General features: G+C 46.2%; 1 protein-coding gene across 2 annotated transcripts in view; it reads right to left on the reverse strand.

The window, feature by feature from the left end:
• PLXNA4 (plexin A4) overlaps positions 1-25,488 on the reverse strand; it is a 504,022-nt gene that overhangs the window by 200,548 nt on the left and 277,986 nt on the right. The window lies entirely within an intron of this gene.

Here is a 25,488-nt window from a genome sequence, read left to right on the forward strand (position 1 = left end):
AACTCACTGAGCCTTCACTTGCTGTCTCACACCTTCCAAAAAGTGCTATGAGAATTGTGAGGAAGGGAAAAGGAAGAAATGGGTAAAAGAGAAATTTGTGAATAGAAGAAAAATAGCAAAAAGCAAATATTATTAAATTATGGGTCCTCTTTTAACAAAAAGTAAAGCTGTGAACACAATCAGGGCAGCTGTGTGGTTCCTCCACCATGGAGTAAGTTGCATCATTTCCACCTCATCTCTTACTTCTTGAGTATCTTCTTTCCCAAAAGTGATGAAAGGTCAAGATTCTACTGCTACAAACAGGTTTTAACTTTTTCTAACACACACTACAGGATACCCCATGTGAGCTCAGACCACATAGGTTCAGCTTCCATCTCAACAACAAATTCACCAGCCTGTTCCAACCCACTTCTTGCTCTCTGTATCTTTGTGTCTAAAATATTAGGAATAGAACAGGATGGATTGAGTCTCCTCCTGTTGTTAGATCAACTCAAAACTGAGTAAGTCCTGCACAGCCTCAGGTCAGACTTGAATATGGCATCTCTGTACCATCTTAGAGGGTGGTGGAGCAACTGTAGGACACCAGCCCAACAGCTGTGACACCTGAACCATGGTTGAACACCTAAAATCCATCCTGATGAGAGTGATGATGCCTGTAACTCAGGGATGCCAGACTTTGGCCCCCTGCCAGTGGGATAGGATACAAACAGCATCCTACAATGAAAGGATACAAACAGTCATGAAACCTGTATTCAGCTCACACCTCTAGTAGGTGGTTTGAAGGCAATTCTTACATTTTTCTGCTGGCTGTAGAGACAGCCAGGGTCTGGCAGTGCTGCACAGCAGGCTGGGTTGTTTACTTTCCTCTTGAAGTTAGCACAGTCAGAATGTCAAATATGGTTTTGGGCTACAGAGGGATTGGAAAAATTCCTCCAGGGTTTGTTCAAGAAAACCATCTGCCAGCTTGCCCAGGTCCATGTGTCCATCCAACACAGAGCAGACTGCTGTCTCTGGGACAGCTGTCCTGCAATGGTTTGAAATGCTGAATATGAGCCAACACTCTGCCCAGGTGGCCAAAATAGCCAGAAGCATCCTGGCTTCTATCAGCACTGGTGTGGCCAGCAGGAGCAGGGCAGGGATTGTCCCCCTGTGCTGGGCACTGGTGAGGCCACATCTTGAATTCTGGGGTCAGTTCTGGGCTCTTCAAGACAAAAAAGGTATTGAGGGGCTGGAGGGTGTCCAGAGAAGGGCAATGGAGGTGGGGAAAGGTTTGGAGCACAAGTCTTACAAGGAGCTGCTCAGGGAATTGGGAGTTTTCTTAGAAAAAAAGAAGACTGAGGGGTGACCTTCTTGCTCTCTGCAGTGCCCTGAGAGGAGGTTGGAGTGAGGAGTGGGGGAAAAGTCTCCTTTCCTAAATAACAAGTGATAGAACAAGAGGAAATGCCCTCAAGTTGCATCAGGGGAGATGTGTAGAATCACAGAATAATTTGGCTTGGAAGGATCACCCAGTCCAACCCCCTGCAGTCAGCAGGGACACCCTCAACCAGATCAGGATGCTCAAAGCCCCCTCAAGCCTCACCTTAAATATCTCCAGGGATGAGGCCTCAACCACCTCCCTGAGCAACCTGTTCCATTTTTCCACTACTCTCGTAGTAAAGATTTTTTTCCTTACATCCAATCTAAATCTGCTCTTCTCTAATTTTAACCCATTGCCCGTCATCCTATCACTCCAGGCCCTTGCACACAGTCCCTCTCCAGCCATCCTGTAGCCCCTTCAGATACTGGAAGGTCACTCTTAGGTCTCCCTGGAACCTTCTCCAGGCAGAAAAACCCCAGCTCCCTCAACCTGTCCTCATAGGAGAGGTGTTCCAGTCCCCTGATCATTTTTGTGGCCCTAAATGGTGTGAGAGGAGAAATTTCTCCCCTGAAAAGGGGTGTCAAGCTCTGTCCCAGGCTGCCTATGGCAGTGGTGGAGTCACCATCCCTGGGAGGTGTTTAAAGCCCTGTAGGTGAGGGAGATGGTTTAGCACTGGACTTGGTAGAGTGGGTTAATAGTGGACTCCATGATCTTAAAGGTCTTTTCCAAGCAAAACTGTTCTATGATTCATGGAAGGCAGAGTTTGTTGGAAAGAGGACAGGGACTGCTCAGCTTGGTGTGAAATCTCTGGCATTGTACAACACGGGCAGCACAGTCCCTGAAACAGATGGAGTTAATTCCTGGCCAGCATTTGCTTTGCAAATACTCTGGGGAACAGCCACCCTGCTGCTGTGCACTGACACATCACAGCATCCCAGTATTCCACAGCATGACCAAGCACAGACCACCAAGAATGTCCTTGTCCTCCATCCCTACCAGCTCATGGCTGCTTCCTCAAGGGTGAAAGAGCTCACCCCATGTGGTGGGCAAAATAAATCCAGCCCTGCTCCTGCACTCAGACTGTCTGAGGCCAAAAATGATCTTGGGCTCTGTTGCTTGAGGAGATGGTAGGGAAATGATGCTCCTGGATGTTTATAGTTCAGCAACACCCTGGACTTCATGTGTTGCTCAGTGCTCTGAGGTCAGAGAATCCTTCCTCTAGACAACATGCAAGACTTCTCTGGAAATCTACCACACAGAGACATACAGGTGCTTCCAACCCCCTCTTTCATAGAATCATAGAACTGGCTGGGTTGGAAGGGACCTCAGAGCTCATCAAGTCCAACCCTTGATCCACTCCCACTGCAGTTCCCAGCCCATGGCACTGAGTGCCACATCCAGGCTCTTTGGAAATATCTCCAGGGATGGAGAATCCACCCCTTCCCTGGGCAGCCCATTCCAATGGCTGATCACCCTCTCCAGAAAGAAATTCTTCCTAATGTCCAACCTAAACCTCCCCTGGCACAACTTGAGACCTCTTGTGCCCTCTTGTCTTGCTGAGAGTTGCCTGGGAAAAGAGCCCAACCCCCCCCTGGCTCCAACCTCCTTTCAGGGAGTTGGAGAGAGTGATGAGGTCTCCCCTGAGCCTCCTCTTCTCCAGCCTCAACACCCCCAGCTCCCTCAACCTCTCCTCAGAGGATCTGTGCTGGATCCCTTCCCCAGCCCAGTTGCCTCCTTTGGACCTGCTCCAGCACCTCAATCTCCTTCCTGAGCTGGGGGGCCCAGAACTGGACACAGGACTCAAGCTGTGGCCTCCCCAGAGCTGAGCACAGGGGCAGAATCCCTTCCCTGGACCTGCTGGCCACGCTGTTCCTGAGCCAGCCCAGGATGCCATTGGCCTTCTTTCCACCCTGGTACTTTCACCACCACATGAGGACTCCCTGCATCACAAAGAGGACCAAACAACCATGAAGGCCTGACCTGGGAAACTCCCCATCACTCTGAAATCATCAGCTGTCACCTGAGGACTCCTTCCCCCTCTTCTTTGCTGAGAAATCAGAGTTTTTCCTCCCTTCTGAAGTGTTTTCTATAGATATAAGGCACAGCTCCAGACAACTTCATCATTGCCCATCTCTCTCTGATCAGAGTAAAGCAATCTGGACTTTGAAGACTGCTTGCTCCTTCACCTCCAAAGTGATGACAAACACTACTCAGGAGCCAAAAAAATTTGGCTAGAGGAATGGGATTCCATCCTGATATAGTCTTAGAGTGAGGACAGTGCTCAGTCCCACATCACACAGGGCAGCTGAGGAAGTTCGGTTAAAGCAGGCTTCAAATATGACTCTGGCTTTCTTTTTTTTCTTTTCTTTTGGGTTGGAAGGGACCTTAAAGCTCACCCAGTTCCAACCCCCTGCATGGGCAGGGACACCTCCCACCAGCCCAGGTTGCTCCAAGCCCCATCCAACCTGACCTGAGACACTGCCAGGGATGGGGCAGCCACAACTTCCTTGGACAACCTGTTCCAGGGTCTCACCACCTTCACCCTAAAGCATTTCTTCCTAATGTCTAACCTAAATCTTCCTTTTTCTTGTTTACTGTCACCCTCAGTTATAATCTGATACCTGTGACCAAAGCCATCTCTCCATGAACACCAGCATTTTACTAATGGATTTGCACTGATGAATTTATGGAGATAGGCAAATGAGAAAAGTGTTTTGCCCTACTGTCATTTTTTAAATCTATATTCACCTTTTCTGTCTAAATAGGAGCTTCCATAATTTTTTAAAAGGGTACAAAGGAAAAAAATGAAAATAGTGCTCCAATCTTGCAGGTAGCACTGCTCAAAAGTGCAAGAGATTTCTTCCCTTCTTTCCTTTCACTTTCCTTTCCTTTCACTTTCCTTTCCTTTCCTTTCCTTTCCTTTCCTTTCCTTTCCTTTCCTTTCCTTTCCTTTCCTTTCCTTTCCTTTCGTCTTCCTTTTCCTTTTCCTTTTCCTTTTCCTTTTTCCTTTTCCTTTTTCCTTTTCCTTTTTCCTTTTCCTTTTCCTTTTCCTTTTCCTTTTCCTTTTCCTTTTCCTTTTTTTCTTTTTTGGTGGGAAAATCAACAGAACTTACAAATGATCCATCTAACCACACAGATATATTTGGACAACATTATTTGCCTCCAAATCATCTTACAAACATAAGGCACCTTTGCTTCCTTTTCGTTATTCATCTCCTGGTAGCAGGAAAGTACCTAATAAAAAAAACTATTAAAAATCTGAATGAGAACTTTATTTGAAAGATAATTTAAAATCATGAGCTGTCAACCCAAAAATGCAGCCAATTAAAAACTCAATCAAATATCCAGAGCAAAAGTATTCTGTGGGCACAGGAAAAAATGCCAAAAAATGGGAGAAGGCTGCAGCTGTGCAGGAGTAAAGTGAGGAGAAAAGCTGATGGTAAACTTTTTTTCCCTTGTTATGCCTGTCAAGAATAAGGAATAAATTCATCAATAAAGGAATAAATTCATCGACTGGGATCAAACTGAAATTCAGATATTTCTAATTTTTTTTTCCCTCCTCTGGCAGAATGATTTTAAAACAAAACATGGCCACGGTTCCAGTGATCTGGAAGAAATTCCTTTCTTTTTAGTGTCCTGCAAGGAAGGGAAAGGAATGAACAGCTGTATAATAGAGAGGGGAAAGGCAGCAGCCCCTTGCCCAATAACTTGGAAGGTAAAATATGCAAAAAAATGTCTTTAGAGGGGAGGTGCTCTCCAAAGTGGTTGAAATCCATGAAACGAGATGATTTTCCCTTCCATAGTGATTAAATAATTCCTTTAGATATACCAAATTAATTTTATTCTTTTCACAGAACTTTATCATTCCAGAATACAGCACAGATCTTCTTCACTTCTTCCCAAGAAGAGCAGAAAAAGGCAAAGTTTCCACAGAGGGAAAAGTGCCCTCTTTGCTCCAAGACTGGAGATGCTGATTTGCATGCTGGAAGCAGAACGAGAGCAAACTGGACAGGGTTTTTGCTCTTGATTTGTCAGATTTAGCTCTTTTCCATATTCAGGAGTCCCAAAGGACACGTGCAGCAGCCAAGCAAACACTGAGCTCAGGCAGGACTGAAATCCATCTAATTAGTCCACCTTTTCAGCATGTTAATAGTGAAGCACAAGATGACTTTCCCAGCAGAGAGGTTTTAAGGTGGTTGCTCTCTTTGCTCCCACTCTCCTTGGTCAGCTGAAAGTCTGGACAAGCCACTTGAAGAAGTGATAAAGAGTTGCTGGGCAGATTTGTCCTGGTTAGTTGAGCTGAGGCCAGACAGAGGACAAATGAGGTGACATTTATCTGTTCCTGCTGCTTGTCAGATCATCTTTCTCACCCTCCTTACCTGGAAAGTTTTACTCTGTCCTCCATATTATGACACCAAATTAAGGGCTAAGGGTAGACTCTACCCCATTGTAATAAGGAGAAATCTGAAAAAAATCACTCATGGAATAATAAGGTTCACTGAGGAAACTGAGAAGCATCAGCAGCTCTAAGAACTCATCCAGCTGCTCCAGAAATGTTCAGTGACTTGGATTTGTTGTCTTGGAGTTGGAGGATGGGGGCTTGGAGCAACCTGGGCTGGTGGGAGGTGTCCCTGCCCATGCAGGGGGGTTGGAACTGGATGAGCTTTGAGGTCCCTTCCAACCCAAACCATTCTGTGATCCTTTGATTCTGTCAATGTCCACATGGCCCCTTCCTTCTCCATGCTAGAAACAGGCACAGGCAGACACAAACATGTGGTTGTGGATAAGATTCAACAGGTCAAATGCTGATGGCATGGTGTAAACAAGCTGCCTGGGCTTCCTCTTTGGACAGCAGAGAAAGAGGAATTTATGGGAAAGGATTTAGTTGAATCCTGTTGTAAGCATTTAAGTAAGTGAGATGGGTCACAGAATAAAAATAACTCTCTACCAATCTCCCCATCTCTCCATCTCCACCTCTCCAATCTCCATCTCTCCATCAGTGGAGTCTCAGGTAACATCTCAGGAAACCATCTTTGATGGAGATGTCCCCGAGGTAGACATGGGCTGGTTGAGCCTTGCTTGGTGCCTCCAATTCCTGGGAAGTCTTTCTATTCAAGCACAGGATGTCAGAAGAACACTAAAGTCTGAGATTTGCTGTCAAAGTTCCCAAATTTCACAGATAGCTGCAAGCTTTGACCAAAATTTGGGATGGATTTGTGAAACTGGGTATTTCCTTGTCCATGGTTAAGCCTTGAACAGGAGGAGGAACCCAGAACCTTAGGTATCCAAAGAACATACTATCAAAGCAACACTTGGCATTCACACATTTCTGTGATTTTTGAAACTCCATCACAGCATTTCTTGTAAATCCTTGCCCACTGAGGGTACCACATGGCTTCTGCAACATCATCTTAATTCTTTTAAACGAGTGGACTGAGATCAGTGATGGACAAAGCTATGAAGACTGACGTTTCAGCTCTTCCCATCTATTTCTGACACCTCCACTACCTTTCTTACACCCAGTTACAGAACAAAGGAAAATATTTGACAATTTCTGTTGGGTATTGGGCCTTTGCTAGGCACTGAGCAAATATCCCATTTGCAAGTTGTTCTGCAGGAAAGCTTCCAATCTACCTCACCTGTGTGTATTCTCAACATTGCTTCTAGGGTGATTTATTCATCTTTTCCCAAGCTGCCCAAAACACACCTAACTTTCACTCTTCTTCGCTTGCTTGAAATATGGGAACAAATTCCAAAATCCCTAAATGATAAGCTGGGATTGATGCAGAAACTTGGTTTTCTTTCTTCTGGCTTAAAATCATCAAGTTAAACCCAAAATAAGGCATAGACCAGCCAAGAAACAGCTGAAAGCAGTGATACTGCATGAAAGCCAAGGGAATCCTCAGATAAGGATGGGTGGAATCAAACCCAGGGCAAGGCTCAGGGAGCACCAATGCCCACGTTTCCTCTGAACATCCCATTTAGTCTTGCTGAGGCTTCAAATTGCCAATGTGTTTGCAAGCCCAATACCCAAGAAATTTCTAACCTCCTCCCTATCTATCTTCCCTGTACTCAGTCCTAGTGAGGCCACAGCTTGAGTCCTGTGTCCAGTTCTGGGCCCCTCAGCTCAGGAAGGAGATTGAGGTGCTGGAGCAGGTCCAAAGGAGGCAACTGGGCTGGGGAAGGGATCCAGCACAGATCCTCTGAGGAGAGGCTGAGGGAGCTGGGGGTGTTGAGGCTGGAGAAGAGGAGGCTCAGGGGAGACCTCATCACTCTCTCCAACTCCCTGAAAGGAGGTTGGAGCCAGGGGGGGGTTGGGCTCTTTTCCCAGGCAACTCTCAGCAAGACAAGAGGGCACAAGAGGTCTCAAGTTGTGCCAGGGGAGGTTTAGGTTGGACATTAGAAAGAATTTCTTTCTGGAGAGGGTGATCAGCCATTGGAATGGGCTGCCCAGGGAAGGGGTGGATTCTCCATCCCTGGAGATATTTCCAAAGAGCCTGGATGTGGCACTCAGTGCCATGGGCTGGGAACTGCAGTGGGAGTGGATCAAAGGTTGGACTTGATGATCTCTGAGGTCCCTTCCAACCCAGCCAATTCTAGGATTCTATGATTCCCCTTTGGGATGGGACTTCAGAAGATGTTTGCACATCAGCAGGAGCTCTCCTCACCAGGAGACAAATTCTCTTCTGATTTGTTCACCCCAATGCTCCAGGTATCCCCATCTTTACTCAGGGATTTGAAGGACCTCAACCATTTTAGCTCCATTTCTATTCTACCTATGGAGCCTGAGGATCCAGTTAAAGAGGTGAAGCTATTAAAATTACAGGCATTTTAATTCTGTTCTGAGCAATTATGTGAGCCCTATCTGCTTGTAAAGAAAGCCTCCCTGTGTCAGAGCTAATATTAATTTTAAATCTCCAACCTTTTCAAATTAATGTGAAACTGTAAGTTTCCACATTCTTTGATTAAACATTCTGCTGTGTAATGACTACTTTATTATTTCCCCCCTTCAAATTACTGATTGTTGTCTTACATTACAGCCTCATCGGTACTTATTAAATTAACAAGACTGTGAAACACTTAATGAATCAAAACTCATCAAGTGTTTCCAAAGTTAATAACTAAAGATTTTTTTTTTTTTTTTTTTTTTTACACCATATCTGTCTGTGAAATTTATACATTCCCCACACAATCGCTGAAGTTCAGATGGTCCTAATCTCATGAAAGATTTATTACTGCATAGCTGGGTGATTTATTCAACATTTGCTGAAGCAACACGTAGCTTGTGTCGGGGAAAGGAGGAGAGGTTATATTTATTATTTCATTTCCCAGGCTTATTCCAGGTTCATAGGACAGCTGTGTGTGTGTGTGCCTGCAGCCTCTCTCCAAATAACAAATTTGCAGTTGTAAAGTGGAAGAGGGAACTGGGGTGCCCAAAGTATGGTCTAAATCCAAAGAGTGACTGTGCATTGGCAGGGAAAAAAATAACTGAGCATTTACTATTCCACCAGCCAAAAGATAAGAGCAATAGGAAAAGTGTTTTTCAGGATTATGAAAAATAAGATTGATCACCCTCGATCATGGAGATTCCCCCCAAGGTATAGGGATATGCAAAATGAGAGAAATTTTGAGGTCTCTGCTATCAAAACTGCCTATTGTGGCATCCTGACAATCACATGGAGTCATTTTGGTTGGAAAAAACCTTTAAGATCATCAAGTCCAACCATTAGCCCAGCATTGCCAGGGCCACCACTAAACCATGGCCCTCAGCACCACATCTCCACATCATTTCAATACCTCCAAGAACAGTGACTCCACCACTGCCCTGGGCAGCCTGTGCCAGGGCCCCACAACCCTTTTAATGAAGCAGTTTTTCATAATATTGAATCTAAACCTCCCCTGGCACAACCTGAGCCCATTTCTTCTTGTCCAACAACTTGTAACTTGGGAGAAAAGACTGACCCCCACTTCACTACAGCCTCCTTTCAGTGAGTTGTAGAGAGTTAACCATGTGTTCTTCCGAGAGCAATCTGTGCAGCAGAGCCTGCTCCAAGTGAATAACTTGGTGAGGAGACAGCACACGTTCTCCAGTGGACTCTGTATCTCCAGCAGATTTGTCTCATGCTGAGCAGAGTGCAGGGAAATGCCATTTCCCATCAACCTGTACCCATCCTGACAGGGCTGGAACCATTGCAGCAGCCTGGGAGAGAATCCCAGAATCAGCCAGGTTGGAAAGGACCTCTGAGATCATCAAGTCCAACCCTTGATCCACTCCCACTGCAGTTCCCAGCCCATGGCACTGAGTGCCACATCCAGGCTCTTGCTAAAAACCTCCAGGGATGGAGAACCCACACCCTCCCTGGGCAGCCCATTCCAATGCCTCATCACCCTCTCTGGAAAGAATTTCTTCCTAATATCCAACCTAAACCTCCCCAGGCAGAGCTTAAGCCCATGTCCTGCTGTCTTACTGATGGATGCCTGGGGGAAGAGCCCGACCCCCCCCTGGCTCCAACCTCCTTTCAGGGAGTTGGAGAGAGTGATGAGATCTCCCCTGAGTCTCCTCTTCTCCAGCCTCAACACCCCCAGCTCCCTCAGCCCTTCCTCCTGTGAGGATCCCTTCACAGCCTCCTTGTTCTTCTCTGGACCTGCTCCAGCACCTCAATCTCCTTCCTGAGCTGAGGGGCCCAGAACTGGACACAGGACTCAAGCTGTGGCCTCCCCAGAGCTGAGCACAGGGGCAGAATCCCTTCCCTGGACCTGCTGGCCACGCTCTTCCTGAGCCAGCCCAGGATGCCATTGGCCTTCTTGGCCACCTGGGCACACTGCTGGCTCATGTTCAGCTTCCTGGCAATCCAGACTCCCAGCTCCCTTTCTGCCACTCTGTGCCCAGCCTGGAGCTCCCCATGGGGTTGTTGTGGCCAAAGTGCAGGACCCGGCACTTGGAATGTTGAACCTCATCCCGTTGGGATCAGCCCAACTCTCCAAGCTGTCCAGATCCCTCAGAGGATGGGGGTTACCCAAAGGTGAAAGAGAAGAGGAAGTGCAGAAAAAAAAAAAAAAAAAAAGTCAAGGGGAAGAGCCAGAGAGCTGGTGGGATGAGCAGGGCAGCACCATCTCAAGCCCCAGCTTCCAGCATCCCAGCAGAGCCAGGTGCTCAGCTGTCCTTACAAAGCCTTTCTGCAACTTGAAGAGGATTTATTCTCCTTCCATACAAATTGCATCTCTCTGCCAAAGAGTGTGATAAATGTGCCCTACAAAGCTCCCTCAGGCCCCACTACCCTTTCCCCTCTCCCTTGCACCATCTCTGTTCTCAGCTACCCTGGGGCAGCTGGATTTGTGATTACCCACTGCAGCACCCCATCAATCCTGGGCTCCCTTTTACTGGTGTGGGAAGAGTTATCTTTGTGTCTGGACACTGCTGTAAAACAAGAAGCCTGAAGTACAGCCTGGCTGGGACAGCAGGTTCTGTAGAAACACTGTCCAAACCATCCTCCTGCTGCCCAAAACATCCTCCCACCACCATCACTGAAATCACCCAGAAAAAATTCCCCCTTTGCTACCAGGGCTACCAGGAAAGATCTTCCTTGACAGGGAAGCCAGACACCCATTGCCTCTTTAAAAAAAAAAAAAAAAGAAAAAGAGGCTCACAGCTCAAACACTCCCCCCAAACACATGAAACCCCTTTTGATTTCAAGGGCTTAACATCTAAAGCTCAGCTCTAGAAAACAAACACAAGGTTCAGTCTAAGTAGGGGGTTCCTGGCCAGATCAGAGGAGTTGCAGATCTCTCCTTTAAGTTACCCCATGATGTAAAACTGATGGAGGATTCACTTGTTGTGATTTATTCACTTGTGGGAAGAAGTGGATGGAAAGAAAAAGGGTGAAGGAGCTGGAGATCAGACAGAGCACCCATCCGAGGAGAGGATAACTTCTGTTTTCAGCCCAAGATCTGACTGCTCACACGATGCCCAACACACACTGATGGTGAAATGTCTTTTAAAACTGGACAAGGTGAGACACTGGAATCAAGATGATGAAGGGAGTGGAACATCTCCCGTATGAGGAAAGGCTGAGGATTCTGAGGCTCTCCCTTCCTCCCTAACCTGTCCCCATCACCTTTGTCTGGCAGCTTAAAGGAAAAAAAATGTAGTTCTGAAGGAGGTGATTCATGCCACAAAATGCTGCTGCATTTTTACACCTTGAAGAACTTCAAATCTAACATCATTTTGTGCATTTCAAACAGTCCCATGTTTTGGATTCCTCTAGCCCCATCCAAAACATGGTTTATTTCTCAACTGGGTTTTTTTGGGTTTTTTTATTGGAGAAGAGGAGAATGAGGGGTGACCCCATCCGTTTTTATAAATATGTAAGGGGTGAGTGCCAGGAGGATGGAGTAAAGCTTTTCTCAGGGTCACCAACAACAGGACAAGGGGTTAAAGTTATAAACTGGAGCATAAGTGGTTTTGTATAAATACTAAGAAGAATTTTTTCACTGTGAGGGTGACAGAGCACTGGCCCAGGCTGCCCAGGGAGGTTGTGAAGTCCCCACGAGGACACATTCCTGTGTGACCTGTGGTAGGTGACCCTGCTTTGGCAAGGGGTTGGACTGGATGATCTTTTGAGGTCCCTGCCAACCCCTAATTTTCTGTGATTTTATGATAAGAGCTTTCCCTCAGCTCAAAGCTTCCCCAGCCTGGCTGGGAAAGAGCTCACCAGGAGCTAGCAGGGCTGGGAAGAGAAACCAATGACCAAGCAGAGAGAAGAGATGCAACCCAGCCATATGGGACTGGGTGAAAAAACCCCATCAGGAGTAGATGGGAGAGGAAAACAAAATTCATTCACAATTGATGCTGCAGCAGCTGGGACGCCAGAGTGGCCTTTTAACTGGGTTTTACACCAATTTTCTATGATGTATTGCAAGGGGAGAGGCAGGTGCAGAAAGGCCTGGGCTCAGCCCTGGGGGCAATTGTGGAGGAAAATGCAATTACATCTGGCTGCTGAACTTGTCCTTGCCTCCCCCTGGCTGTGTGCCTCGTGCTCTCACCTGGGAAAACTCAAACATGAAAGAAAGAAATTGGAATAAATGGCCATCGTTCACCCTGTGCCCCTGCTCCCCATTCCCTGAAAATATCTCCACACCCCTCTGAAGGATGCTGTGGTTGCAATCATGGACCTTGGGCCAACCCTTAGTGCCTACCCCACCTTTCTTTATCTCATCAAAGGCTCCTTTCCCACCCTTTGGTGGACCCCAGGGCCATTCCAGACTGGATTCTCCATGGACTTCATTGGATTTGCATCCTTCCACTTCCCACTTCTCCTCCACAGCCTGTCTGCTCTCTGTTTCAATGTGTTCCCAGGCTCAGAGAGGAGATGCCAGAGGAGATCCCACACCTGCCTGTTCATCATGATGAACATCACCTGCCCAGGATGGCTGCAAAAACCCCCACTGATGCAGGACAACAAAGATGAACCCCTTAGGACAATTCACCCAGCCAGGCTTCCTTCCATAAGGGAAAGGATCTACATTAGGACCTGCCTGGGATTATTCTTGTTCCCAGGAGCTCACCATGTCTGCAGCACACACTCCCTTCAGATGGCCATGAAAACTCTTTTTTTCCCTCTTTATCACAACACTAATGGGGTTACTCACCACCCAATGGGGATGAGTTCATGCCCAGGACATGGATGATTATCCCCTTCCCTGGTCCAGTTATACCTATCAATCCAGAGCATTCACTTGTCTAGAAACACCAAGATTTGGGCTGAAACAGGGGCAATCTGGAGCTAAACTACATCTTCATCATTTAACTCTGCTTCCAGATGTCTAAACCAGAGCAAAGACCTGTGGAGTTTTACCACACCTTGGCATTTGGTGATTTTCTTAAAGTCATAGATGAAGCATAAGTGGTTTTGTCCATCTTTCTGGAACAATGTCCCACTGCTGATGGGCTGTGAAATGTCCTCATCCCCTCTGTTGTGTCTCACCCCAGAGACTGGATCCCTCCAAACCTAAAGCAATCCCATTGAGGGATGAGGAGGAACTTGGATATGGAGCCCACCAAAGAGGCAATTTCCAGACCACATGGAACCCTCCAAACTACCCCAACCTGCCAGCAGTGTCAAGTAGTTCATAAATTATCCCTGAAACCTTCTGGTTTTAATCAGTCCCACTCCCTGATCAGCCTTGGAACGTGACTCCAGGCCCCAACATGGAGTATTTATCTTGGATTAATTAGATTAGAAAAGCAGGGGTGCTCAATACACCAACTAATCAAGTTGAGGGATCAATACAGAATGTGGCAGAGTCTTACATTGTCCTCACCCTGCAAGAGGACAAGTAAGGAATTAGTTCTGGAAGGTGCCCAAAATAACACTGTGTGACCTGCTACAGGGGAAAAATGAACTTTTATTTTTTTTCCCCACTGGAGCAGAGATGGTGACAGCATGTATGTACCAGTATGTATATACCAGTATGTATATACCACTCCTGCAAGGCAGAACTGGTGAGGATGTGCAGCAAAACCTATCTCCAGGTCATGGAGCATTTTGGAAGAACACACTGGACTTCAGAGAATCATAGGATGGTAGGGGTTTTCCAGCCAGGGTTTTCCAGGCAAAGTTTTCCAGCTTCTGGCTTCCTGCCCTTCCTGTCCTTCCTGCTTCCCTTTCTTCACCCGTTCCCTGTTTGCTTCAGCATCCTGGGAGGATTCCATCCCTTCCTCTGCCTCTGCTCCTGATCCATCCCAGCCTGAATCTGTGTGTTCCTGCCTCCAGCTCCCAACTGCTCCTGACCCTGGGATTCCAGCCTGGACTTTCCCAGGGCTGCCCTGCAGCCTCAGTGGGGTGGGAGAGTTAATGGGGGAAAAGGGGGAGGTATCAATTTCCCTGTATATTTGTATAGATTTAGTCATTTTTCCTATTTCTCATTCCTGTTCCATTCAAGCTCTGTAGTTTAGTTTCCAACCCATCAGTCTCTCTCCCTTATTCTCTCTCCTTTCTTTATCAGGGAGGGGAAGGGGATTAAAGAGACCATCTGTTATTTGGTTTAATTGCCAGGCCAGTGTTAAACCCTGACACCAACCCAGCTCACCAGCTCTACCAACCAAGCCAATGCCTCTACCCTAAGCCAGAGATTGTCCTTGGGAGGGAAACCAGACAGTCACAGAATGGGTTGGGTTGGAAGGGACCTTAAAGATCATCAAGATCCAACCCTCCTGCATAGGCAGGGAGACCTCTCACTAGATCAGGTTACTTCAAGCCCCATCCAGCCTAATCCTGAACACTTCCAAGGAGTGAGCATCCCTGGGCAACCTGGGGCAGTGTCTCCTCACCCTCAAAGTAAAGGGTGGAAATACAAAGGGGATGACTGCCACTTCCCTCTGTAAGATGCTGAGACACTCTGTTCCCCACACCAACAACACTGTGTTGAGTCTGGAGGGATGTGGAATTTCTGAGTAATTAGGGTCTTTGTAAAATGCTCATTTTTGTTCCTCCTGTCCTGAGCGTTTGTCGGAGGTGAATCTTCACAAGAGTGTCCAGTGCTAGGAGAAGGGGAAATGGTTTGAAAGTGCAGGAGAAGAGGTTCAGCCTGGAGCTTAGGAAGAAGTTCTTCAGGAGGAGGGTGCTGAGACTCTGGAACAGATTGCCCAGAGAAGTTGTGGCTGCCCCCTCCCTGGAGGTGTTCAAGGCCAGGTTGGATGAGGCTTGGAGCAACCTGGGCTGGGTGAGAGGTGTCCCTGGGCATGGAGCTTGGGGGAGATGACCTCTAAGGTCCCTTCCAACCTATGATTCCATGAATCCTGGATGAACAGGCTCCATTAAGAGAAGGCAGAAGGACAAGACAACCAGCATGACAAGCCACCTCTCTCTTCTCAGCAGCCATCTCCTCCATCCCCCAGGCTCAACTCTAACTCAAGACCTGCTAAGAGGAGCTGCTCCCTTCTGCTCATCTGTCACACACAAAAGTTGTGCAGCTTCTCTGCAGGCTGGGCTCCTATTCCAGTTCATTTCCTCTCTCCCATGCAGCCTGAACCAGTTGGAGCCTGTGCTGAGCTGTAATGAGCTCCTGATTTTGTTCTGAGTCAGCCTCCACTTTGGGACAAACCTCTGAGCTAATCCCAGCATGAGCAGCTGTTTCTGGCAAAATGAGGGACAACAGGCAAGCAGAGCTGCTCCCAGTGTTTGTAGTTCTTTGGGAACTAAATCTTCCCAGTTAAAGTTCTGAGGATTCCCATTAAGTTTATTGGGCTTGCAGGAGGCCTCAACTACAGCTCACTGGTTCATGCTCAGCTGTTTAGATCAACACTGCCAACATCTAAGAGTTCAACAACCTGGTGGGAGGGAAGAGGAGAGGAATGGGATTGCAATTAGAAGGGTGGGTTGCTGGTTTTTGGTTTGGATTGTTGTTTTTTTCCCAGAAGTTATCCTTACACAGCAAATTCTCTGAAACTGGAAACATGGGGAATGTCAGAAAAAAAAATTGCATGAGGCACAGTCATTCCAGGCTCTGTCTTGGCTTGGCTTTAGGAGAGAGGTGGAGACAGTGGTTCCAGTTATTATGGTCCCTGTCCTGGTTTGGGACAGGATAAAGGGGATTTTCCATCTTGTACTTTTGCTTTCAGCTCAGTCTCTTGTCAGGAGCTGCACTTGCTGAAATTCACAGCAAGTTTCTCAGTCAGTGGCTGCTGCTGGGACTGAGCCCACTCCATGGTTATAGTTACTGCTGGAGAATGGGCTGCAGAGCCAAGGACACTGCTCAGCTCTGAGGAACATTTTATCCTCCAAGAGGAATAAAGAGGTCCCACCTGCAGCCTCCTTTGGGGAGGAAAGGAAAAGATAGATGCCAGAATTCACCAAACAGAGGATTCCATCCCATCCACCTCATCCTCAGGAGAAATTGGAGGGATCCCCAGGCTCAAAGCCCTTCCTGCTTCCCTTTCTTCACCCATTCCCTGTTTGCTTCAGCATCCTGGGAGGATTCCATCCCTTCCTCTGCCTGTGCTCCTGATCCATTCCAGCCTGAATCTGTGTGTTCCTGCCTCCAGCTCCCAACTGCTCCTGAGCCCAGGATTCCAGCCTGGACTTTCCCAGGGCTGCCCTGCAGCCTCAGTGGGGATGGGAGAGTTCTTGGGGGAAAGGGGGGAGGAACCTGGGATCAATTTTCCTGTAGATTTGTATATTTGTATTTATTTAGTAATTTTTCTTATTTATTGTTACTGTTCCATTAAAGCTGTGTAGTTTAGTTCCCAACCCATCAGTCTCTCTCCCTTATTCTCTCTCCTTTCTTTATCAGGGAGGAGAGAGATATTAATAGACAGCATCTGGTACTCGGTTTAATTGCCAGGGCAGTGTTAAACCCTGACAGTCCCAAGACCTGATTTCCAGTTGGAGGAGTCCTGGGTGAGCTGTGAAGCTCAGGACAAGTTTGATTCTACTCCTTCTCTCCCCATCTACCTGGGAGGTGAGATGACATCTGTGCCCATCACCCTCTGAATTCTCTTCCCCAAACTCTTGGAGCCCTCATCCTACCTTAGCTGGTGGGCAAGGCAAGCCATGAGCCTCAACCTCCATAGCTCTCTTCCAAATCATGATTTTCTAGCTAAACACAGACCTGAGCCTGCTTTCACTGCCTTCCATGAGAACAGCTGATTGGAAAAAGCTGAATTAATGTAATTTGATGAGCTCATGGATTTATAGGCATCGAGAAAGATGGTGCTCTCACTGGAGCCCCTTTGCAAACACTATTTCTCTTTACTATGTAGATGATACAGGGCTACAGAGGAGACAAAACCCTCCCAACTGATACATTTTTATAGTCTGCCTAATGAAAGACTTCTCCTGGTGTCTTCTCCACCCACAACTTCAGAGTAAAGACACAGAAGAGGTGATGGGCCCAAGGTCCCCAACACCAGCATGATGCAGAAATGTGGCTGAAGTCTCCAGTCCCCTCTCCTCTCTCCCCTTCCCTGTCAAATTCCCTGAAAAGAAGAAGAAATGCAGACATTAAGATGAAAGGGATGCCTAGGACTATGCCAGGGTCACTTCATGGTGTAGCCTTCTAACTCACTCTGTTGTTACTTCATCTTTCCTTCCAGGGAGCAGCTGATTTATCTTTATTATCCTCCTCTGTTGTCACTGTCATTAAATTTTGTTGAGCCAAGAGACTCCACTGTGTGCTTTCAGTAATTTGATCAGAAAGGAGGGGAAGCAGAGCTGAGGTAATAAGATGGTGTGAAAGAGGTCAGGAGGAGCAGCCATGGCACATTAAGGGAAATTCAGACCCAAAATACAGACCCAAGCTGCCTTGGATCATGGGCATCACCCAGAGCATCCCTGAGAAACTGAAAACAAGAGCAAACCATTTGTTCCCCTACTTTTTGCTTCCCTTTAGCTGTAGTCTCATCTCCCTAAGCCCTGATCTCACAGGGATGTCACATCCCAGGTTTTTTTCTCAGGTTTTACTCTTTGCCAATGCAAACAAGCTGCTGGAATGAGCAAAGGAGGAGCTCAGGCATTGCTCTTCCCAACTCACTGTTTGAAATCAGCCTCTGCGTGAATTTCTGGGTTATTTCATTTAAGCATCAGCTAGTGCAGAAGCCCAGTGGCAAAATAATCATTTATCTGTACTATTTTATTTATATGGCAAGAGTCCCCTGCTGAGAAAAGAATCCCACTGTGTTGTGCCCTGCTGCAGACAAGCAGTAAAAGACATTTTGGTCCAAGTTTAAATGGACAAGAGCAGCAGAAAATGCAGGGAGAAAGGAGCTTTAAGGCACTGGAGATGAAGTTCATTGATCTCCTAGAGATTAGAATAACAAAGAGAGAAAATAGAAATTATTTACCTTAAGGGTCAGAAGCAAAACCCCATTTCTTAAAGCCTGGGCTAGCACCCTGCTTGCTAACACATTTAGAGTTGGATTGCATCTCCTGCCCCTCCAAACTGTGCAAACTGTGAAACATCAGGACCATTTTCCATGACCAAATCCCAACACCAGGCAGGAACCTCACCAGGATGCAAACACCAAGACTGCAAGAGCCTTCCCAGCACTGAGGTTCCATGAAGAGAGCAAAAAGCCACCTTGAGCTATGGCCACGTGGATTAAGAGCTTTACAGCTCAAGCCATGTACCATGGAGCAAGATAAATAACCCATAGGAGCCCAGAGGTAACCTTAGGTCCTCAACACTTACAATGAGCTGCAAAAATGACTCTGGAATGTCACTATTTAATACTTCCAAGCCACACTCTCAACAGAGATACATAGATTTTTTTAATTAATATTATTCTGTTTTATTTTCTGTCCTGGTTTGGGCCAGGATAAAGGTGATTTTCTGTCTTGTGCTTTTGCTTTCAGCTCAGTCTCTTGTCAGGAGCTGCACTTGCTGAAATTCACAGCAAGTTTCTCAGGCAGTGGCTGCTGCTGGGACTGAGCCCACTCCATGGTTATAGTTACTGCTGGAGAATGGGCTGCAGAGCCAAGGACACTGCTCAGCTCTGAGGAACATTTTGCCCTCCAGAAGGAGAAAAGGAGTCAAGAGGTCCCACCTGAAACCCTCCTGTGGGGAGGAACAGACAAGAGAAATGACCAGAATTGGCCAAACAGAGGATTCCATCCCATCCACCTCATCCTCAGGAGAAATTGGAGGGATCCCCAGGCTCAAAGCCCTTCCTGCTTCCCCTTCTTCCCCTCTCCCTCTTTGCTTCAGCATCCTGGGAGGATTCCATCCCTTCCTCTGCCTCTTCTCCTGATCCATTCCAGCCTGAATCTGTGTGTTCCTGCCTCCAGCTCCCAACTGCTCCTGAGCCCAGGATTCCAGCCTGGACTTTCCCAGGGCTGCCCTGCAGCCTCAGTGGGGATGGGAGAGTTCTTGGGGGAAAGGGGGGAGGAACCTGGGATCAATTTCCCTGTAGATTTGTATAGATTTAGTAATATTTTTCCTATTTCTCATTCCTGTTCCATTAAAGCTGTGTAGTTTAGTTTCCAACCCACCAGTCTCTCCCCTTGTTCTCTCTCCTTTCTTTATCAGGGAGGGGGATTAATAGAGAGCATCTGTTAATTGGTTTAATTGCCAGGCCAGTGTCAAACTGGGATATTTTCCTTGTACCTTGTTGTGCTGTGCAACAGGGGGTTCAACTACTAGAGGTGCATACAGCACCCCCACATCATCTACTCACCTGATACACACAGGAGTAAGATTGTCATGTGCTAAGCATGTGAAAACACACACAAAACCCCACATTATTATGGGCAGCTACATTAAACCCACATGTATTACACATTACAACTCCCTGAAAGGTGGTTGTGGGGAGGTGGGTGTTGGTGTCTCCTCTCAAGTGAACAATGATAGGACCAGAGGAAATTGCCTGGAGTTGCATCAGGAGAATTTTAGAGTAGATACCAGGATGAATTTCTTTACTGAGAGAGTAGTCAGGAGTTGGAATGGGCTGCCCAGGGATGTGGTGGAGTCATCATCCCTGGAGCTTTTTAAAAACCATGTAGATGAGGCACTGCAGGACATTCTCTAGTGGGTGATACAGATATTGATACATATATTTATTTTATTTGTGGGGGGAGGGATGTTGACAGTTGTATGCAGTGATTTTAGAGGGCTTTTCCAACTGGGATAATTCTGTGATTCTTTTTTTAGGCTGTATGCATATGGATATACAAAGAGGTCATGGTTCATCTGATGTATTTGAAATGCCTTTTTCAGACGTGAAGAAAAGCCCCCCAGGAACTCTACTGACCCCCAGGGACCAGCCCTGTTCTGAAGAGAGGTGTCATGTACCCATCATTTCTGTTGCACCAGAAAGGGAGCCTGGACATCCTCAAAAAAAGAGGGTGAGATCTCTGTTACACACATGCAGAAAGCAGGTAGAGACAGAAAGAAATTGTGTCTCTTTTAGCCTATTTCTTGCCTTCACTTGCAGGTGCTCTCACATGTAAACACACACAGAGGCTTCATAATTCCCTGCAAAAATGTACAGAAAAAATGAGAAAAAATATAGAGGAGATGTTCAGGGTCTCACATGCTGACTGGGCTAGCTCAGATCCAGCATAGTAAGAAGCAATTTCATAGGAATAAATTATTTACTAGGTTTTAAAGGTTGTTTGTTTTTTTTTTCCTTGAAGTTCATATAAAGGCAGTAATGAAAAATTACTCCAGAATTTATTCATTCCCCATACTGGCAGAAACACTGTGCATCCCTGTATATACACAGCCATAAAGCACACCATGCTGTGATCTTATATTTTTATGAACAGACTGCAAGTTAATGCACTCCCCAGAAATAAGCAGAAAACCATAAAAATTCAAGGGGCAGTGAGGAAACCCAGGATCTTTGTGAGCACATAAAAAGACAGGGGTATAATTTGCTTTAGATGCCATTGATGGACATTCCCTTTCTACTTAACTAAGCTGGAGCTGATCTTTGCCAAATGATCACTTCTTCAGGCACTGAGATAGACTTGGGGCATTGCCTTGGACCCAAATTTGTGACTGGGGCTGTCCTGCAAAGCCTCCATGCAGTCAGCTTCAGTGAAGACCCCAAAATTCTCTTTATTTTTTACTGCATTTTCCTGTTCCACCACAATCTGCTGAAAGGCTTCCAGTGGTTCTACTCTGGATGGTAAAAATACCATGCTGAATGTACCAAAATCTCCCCTATCTTGAAGATCTCCTTTTTTTACTGCTCTCCTGAAATTCTTTGTTATTGCATCCATAGGATATGCCCAACTATTCCATTGGGGAATCTCCTTCCACCTCTACCAAGACTTGACAGCACCTTTGAGGTTCCAGTCATGATGTAGACAGATAATCTGCATTTTTCTACAGACAATAATTGAACCTAAAGCCCATCCTCCACTTTTCTTTTTTAATTTTTAACACCAGATCTGGAGCTCTGTATTAAGTTTCTCTTCATACCACCTAGAAGAACAACTTTAAACATTGAAGCCCTATTCTAGGGTTCAACAGATCCTCCCCCCAACATCCAAGGCTCAGCAGAGGTTCTCTTGCAGAACAGCCAATTCTTTGCAAACTAATATCAGACATTTTTCTGGCTGTCATGAAATTCAGCACAAAAATAGCCCCTGGGGGTGTTGCTTAACCTGCAAGAGGTTAGTTCAGCCCAGATGTCTCTTTGGGAAAAGGAAGATGTGCAGGGGGGTAACACTTTTTTCCCAGGTTGTCCTAGAACATGAGTAGCTCAGCAGGGAGTCAGACCTAGAAGTGTTGACCCCTTCAACCTGCCTATTCCCAAGTGGTTTGGATGGTGACAGCTTCAGGCAGAGGTTGGAAAACGTTGCCTGCTGCCCTTTTGGCAGCCAATTCCCAGCTCCTGCTCCCTTGTGCTCGTTGACAAAAGGTCTCCCTTCTCCAAACTGAGTGCTTGAGGGATGCCCCTGCTGTGTTTGCAGCTCTGCCCCAGTGGTTTTATGGTTATTGGCTATTGCTCCAGCTTTCTCAAAGGAACCCAGCTTTAAAATTGCTTTCTATATTCCTCGAGTAGTTACCAGCATCCCTTGGCAGCAGTCATCCCTTCATGTCCTCTCAATGATGTTACTGGCATCAAGCTCAGGGCCTCACCAATCCCAGCTCTCTGATGCACTTAATTAAAGCAGAATTGCTCAATAATTCTGTTGTGCTTTCCTGGGCATCTGGTCATTCACCTCTCATGTGCACAGGCAATTAATTTTTAGGCTGTCAGTACAAAGGGATTGAAACAAGAATGCTTATTCCAGCCCAGCAGGAGAGAAAAAAAGGAAGTTTTGCTGAGCTGTGAGTCCATCTGCAGGGCTCTCTCCCTGGACACTAAGTGCCCACGATGCCTAAAAGCCTCCCAGGGTATTGAAAGTTTAAAGGCCAGAAAGGTTTTGGGGATAAAAAAGCCCCCACCCTTCCCTGCCCAATTCCATTAATATTGTGGATAAATTAGTAACCATGTTTCTGCCTGGAAACCTCATCAAAATCATTAAACCAGGGTGCTACATAAAAATAAATGCCAGACCCTGCTGCAAGGAGCTGTGTGTGGCTTTTAGTGACTTTTTGGGCAGACTCACACAGGGACCTTGTAGAAATCTCAGCATCCAGACTCCTGATTCATAGGCTGGGGCATTTCTCATTAGTTTATTCCCTTTCTCTGAACCTTAAAAAAAATAATACTAATAAAAGGAAGGCATCATTTTCCCTTGGCAGTTACTGAAATGTCATTTGAATTAGACCAAACAATGTTTTATGTCCCTTTGGGTAGCTGATATGGACAGAAGTCCATAAGAACAGGAAAATTGCAACTCTGATCTAGCTAATGGATATTGGAGGCACAAAAAAATGCTTTCAAATGAGTGCAATTATTTTTTATCTGCTAATTGCGGGGGTGAAAGCTTCTTTCTAGGAAAGATGGTAATACATATTGATCAGAAAAATGAAGCTTCCATACCAAACGCCAAGCACGATGCAAGGTTAAGGGATTTTAATTAATGGAAAAGCTTTTTTATGAAATGATGCCACCACTCAAGGAGAGTATACAGTGTGACCTCCAGTTAAGTGCAGACACCACTTAAATATGACACTGCTCAGGCAAGCATCATTCATTCTCTTTCTTGGCCAGTTAAATCTTGCACAGACTTGCTGCCAGAGCACCTTGTCCTATTCTGCCCTGCTCAGGTGGTGGGTATCCCAGATACTGAGGTCTTTCAGGTATCAACCAGTTGTCCAAGCTTCTGGGTGCTACAAGATCACAGAATTATAGAATATCAGGTTGGAAGGAGCCTCAAGGATCATCTGCTCCAACCCTTCTCATATTGTTGATGTGAGATGTCCCAGCACCCATTGAGCTGAGACTTCAAACTTTCCAAAGTGGGGGAATCCACCCTGGGAGACCATCCCAATGTCTGATTGGCCTCAGAGTGAAAATTTTCTACTTGTGTTCAATTGGAATCTCCCCAGGAACAACTTGTGCCCATTGCCCCTTGTCCATGGGGGGTCCATAGGGGGTCTCCATCTTCTTTGTAGCCCCCTTTTCAGTACTGGAATATTGTAATGTGTCCCCTAAATCTTATCTCCCCAAGCCTGAACAGACCCAATTTTCTCAACCTCTCATATGGCAGGTGCTCCAGTCCTCTGGTCATCAAGATAAAAATGGAAAATCCACAAGGAATCCATAAGCTGTGTCCCAAGAGCACATGGGGTGTTTCCAAGCCACACATTGCATCAATTCTGGGAGGTTGACTTCAAGATCTACCTAGTTTTGTCCCCTGGACTGAACATGAATTAGCATCATGGTTCTGAAAAATATCTGTCTGCCCCAGGTTCAAGATGTTCAAAAGGTTTTTGGGTTATGTTGAAAAGAAAAGTTGAAAAGAAAAACTGGTTAGTAGGGACAAGTGGGAGATTTGTAACAGAACTTCATTCCTGATCTGAGTAAAATTCAAACAGAAGTGAAGATGGAGCCACAAGTCCTGCATCTTTTGCTCCTGAAAACAATTACTTGGCATTTAAGCCTGAATTTCTACAGTTATCAAATGCAGAAGCTGCCACTGAAACTAAAGGCTCCTACCTCTTCTTGTGCACCTGGATTTCTTTTCTAACTCCCACAAGCACAAACAGAAATATAAATCAGCTCTTTCATTTGTTCTGAAACCTGCCCTGCCTGCCTTGCAAATGGCAATATAATGAATTTCAACTTCAATCAGAAACAAGTGCTTTAATTGTTCAGTATATCATTCCTACATTGTTTATAGGATTATTCTTTTTAGGATGCACAGGCAACTTCAACTAAATCCCAAATGGATGGCACACTGGCAGAATCTAACTTGCAGCAGTGTTTTTGCTACCTGAAGTGTAATATATTTATTTTAACCACACTGGGATTTTTCTGCATCTCAGAGCTGTACAGAACAGATGCTGAATTGCCCGAGATGGCAGAATTATCATACCTCAGGGGCAGAACAGAGCCTTGGCTACAGAATTTGACTGGTTAGCTTGAGTACAGCAAGGCACCTCCACCTGTGTTTTCTATTAATAATATATGGCTACAGCCCTACCTAAAAATCTAACCTGGAGCTGCTTTACCTGGTGGGACAGAGCCAACCCACTCAAGTCAGCTGATGATGGAGTGACAAGATTGTTCTGGTAAAACCTCCAGTGGGAAGAAAAACAACACTTGTCATGCAGACTCAATCTGTCTGCATTTATGATGATGTTTCTGCTGCATTCATCACTGGTGGTGTCTTGGTTGTTCCTTAGGAGAGCCATGGGAAAAGCCAAATGGAAAAGGATTGCTCAGGGCTGGAAGTGATTGCAGGGGGTTCAGATGTACAGAGCTGAGAGGGGTGGTAGGGAGAGGTAGAAAACACTTCCTGACCTTCCAAAAGGGATCCCTTCCTTCTCATTGCATGGTTTTATCTTGCTTCTGATACTGGGCAATGAAACTGGGAGAGGCCAGGAAGAGTCCAATGGAAATTCAGAGAAAAGCAACATTATCCACTGAATCGTCAGACAAATATCGACTTCCCTCACAAAAGGCTTACTCAGACACCCACAGAGAGTCAATATTTGGTGGGGAGCATTAAAATTTCACAGGCTTTTGGCCAAGGTGACTTTCTGCAGGTTGGACTGATGTGTCTCCCAGCAAAGCTGCTCACCAAACCCACCACGGGTGTGCAGAGACACTCAGCCCTCAGCAACTCCAAGTGACCCCCCCCTGACTGAGAGCAAATCAAAATTCCTTTGTCTTTTGGCCTGTTGGACATGAAAATCCTCCTGCCTAGGGGGAGGTATCTAAATAACAAATCCAGGGTCCCAATAAATCCAAAGCAAAGGAGGCAAAGAAAGAGACCCGAGACCACGGTGATGGGCTGTGTGAGTCTGACCTCACTGATTTGCAACTGTCTCAAAAGAGCAATTTTAAAATAAATAACCCTGGCCAGAGCTGAGCAGGGATGACACCTCAGGATGTGATAAGAGCTATTGGGTGGAGGCTATTCCTCTTCTCTGAGCTCCAGCCTTCAATACTGGGACATCCCTCCAGGCAGGACTGAGCCACCTTGATAGTACTTCCAAAGTACCTGGCTGGAGCAGAGCAAGGATGACACCAGGAAGAAGATAAGACCTGTTGAATGGGTGGAGACTGC

Source organism: Heliangelus exortis, chromosome 1 (genome assembly GCF_036169615.1).
Source record: "Heliangelus exortis chromosome 1, bHelExo1.hap1, whole genome shotgun sequence".
NCBI lineage: Eukaryota > Metazoa > Chordata > Aves > Apodiformes > Trochilidae > Heliangelus > Heliangelus exortis.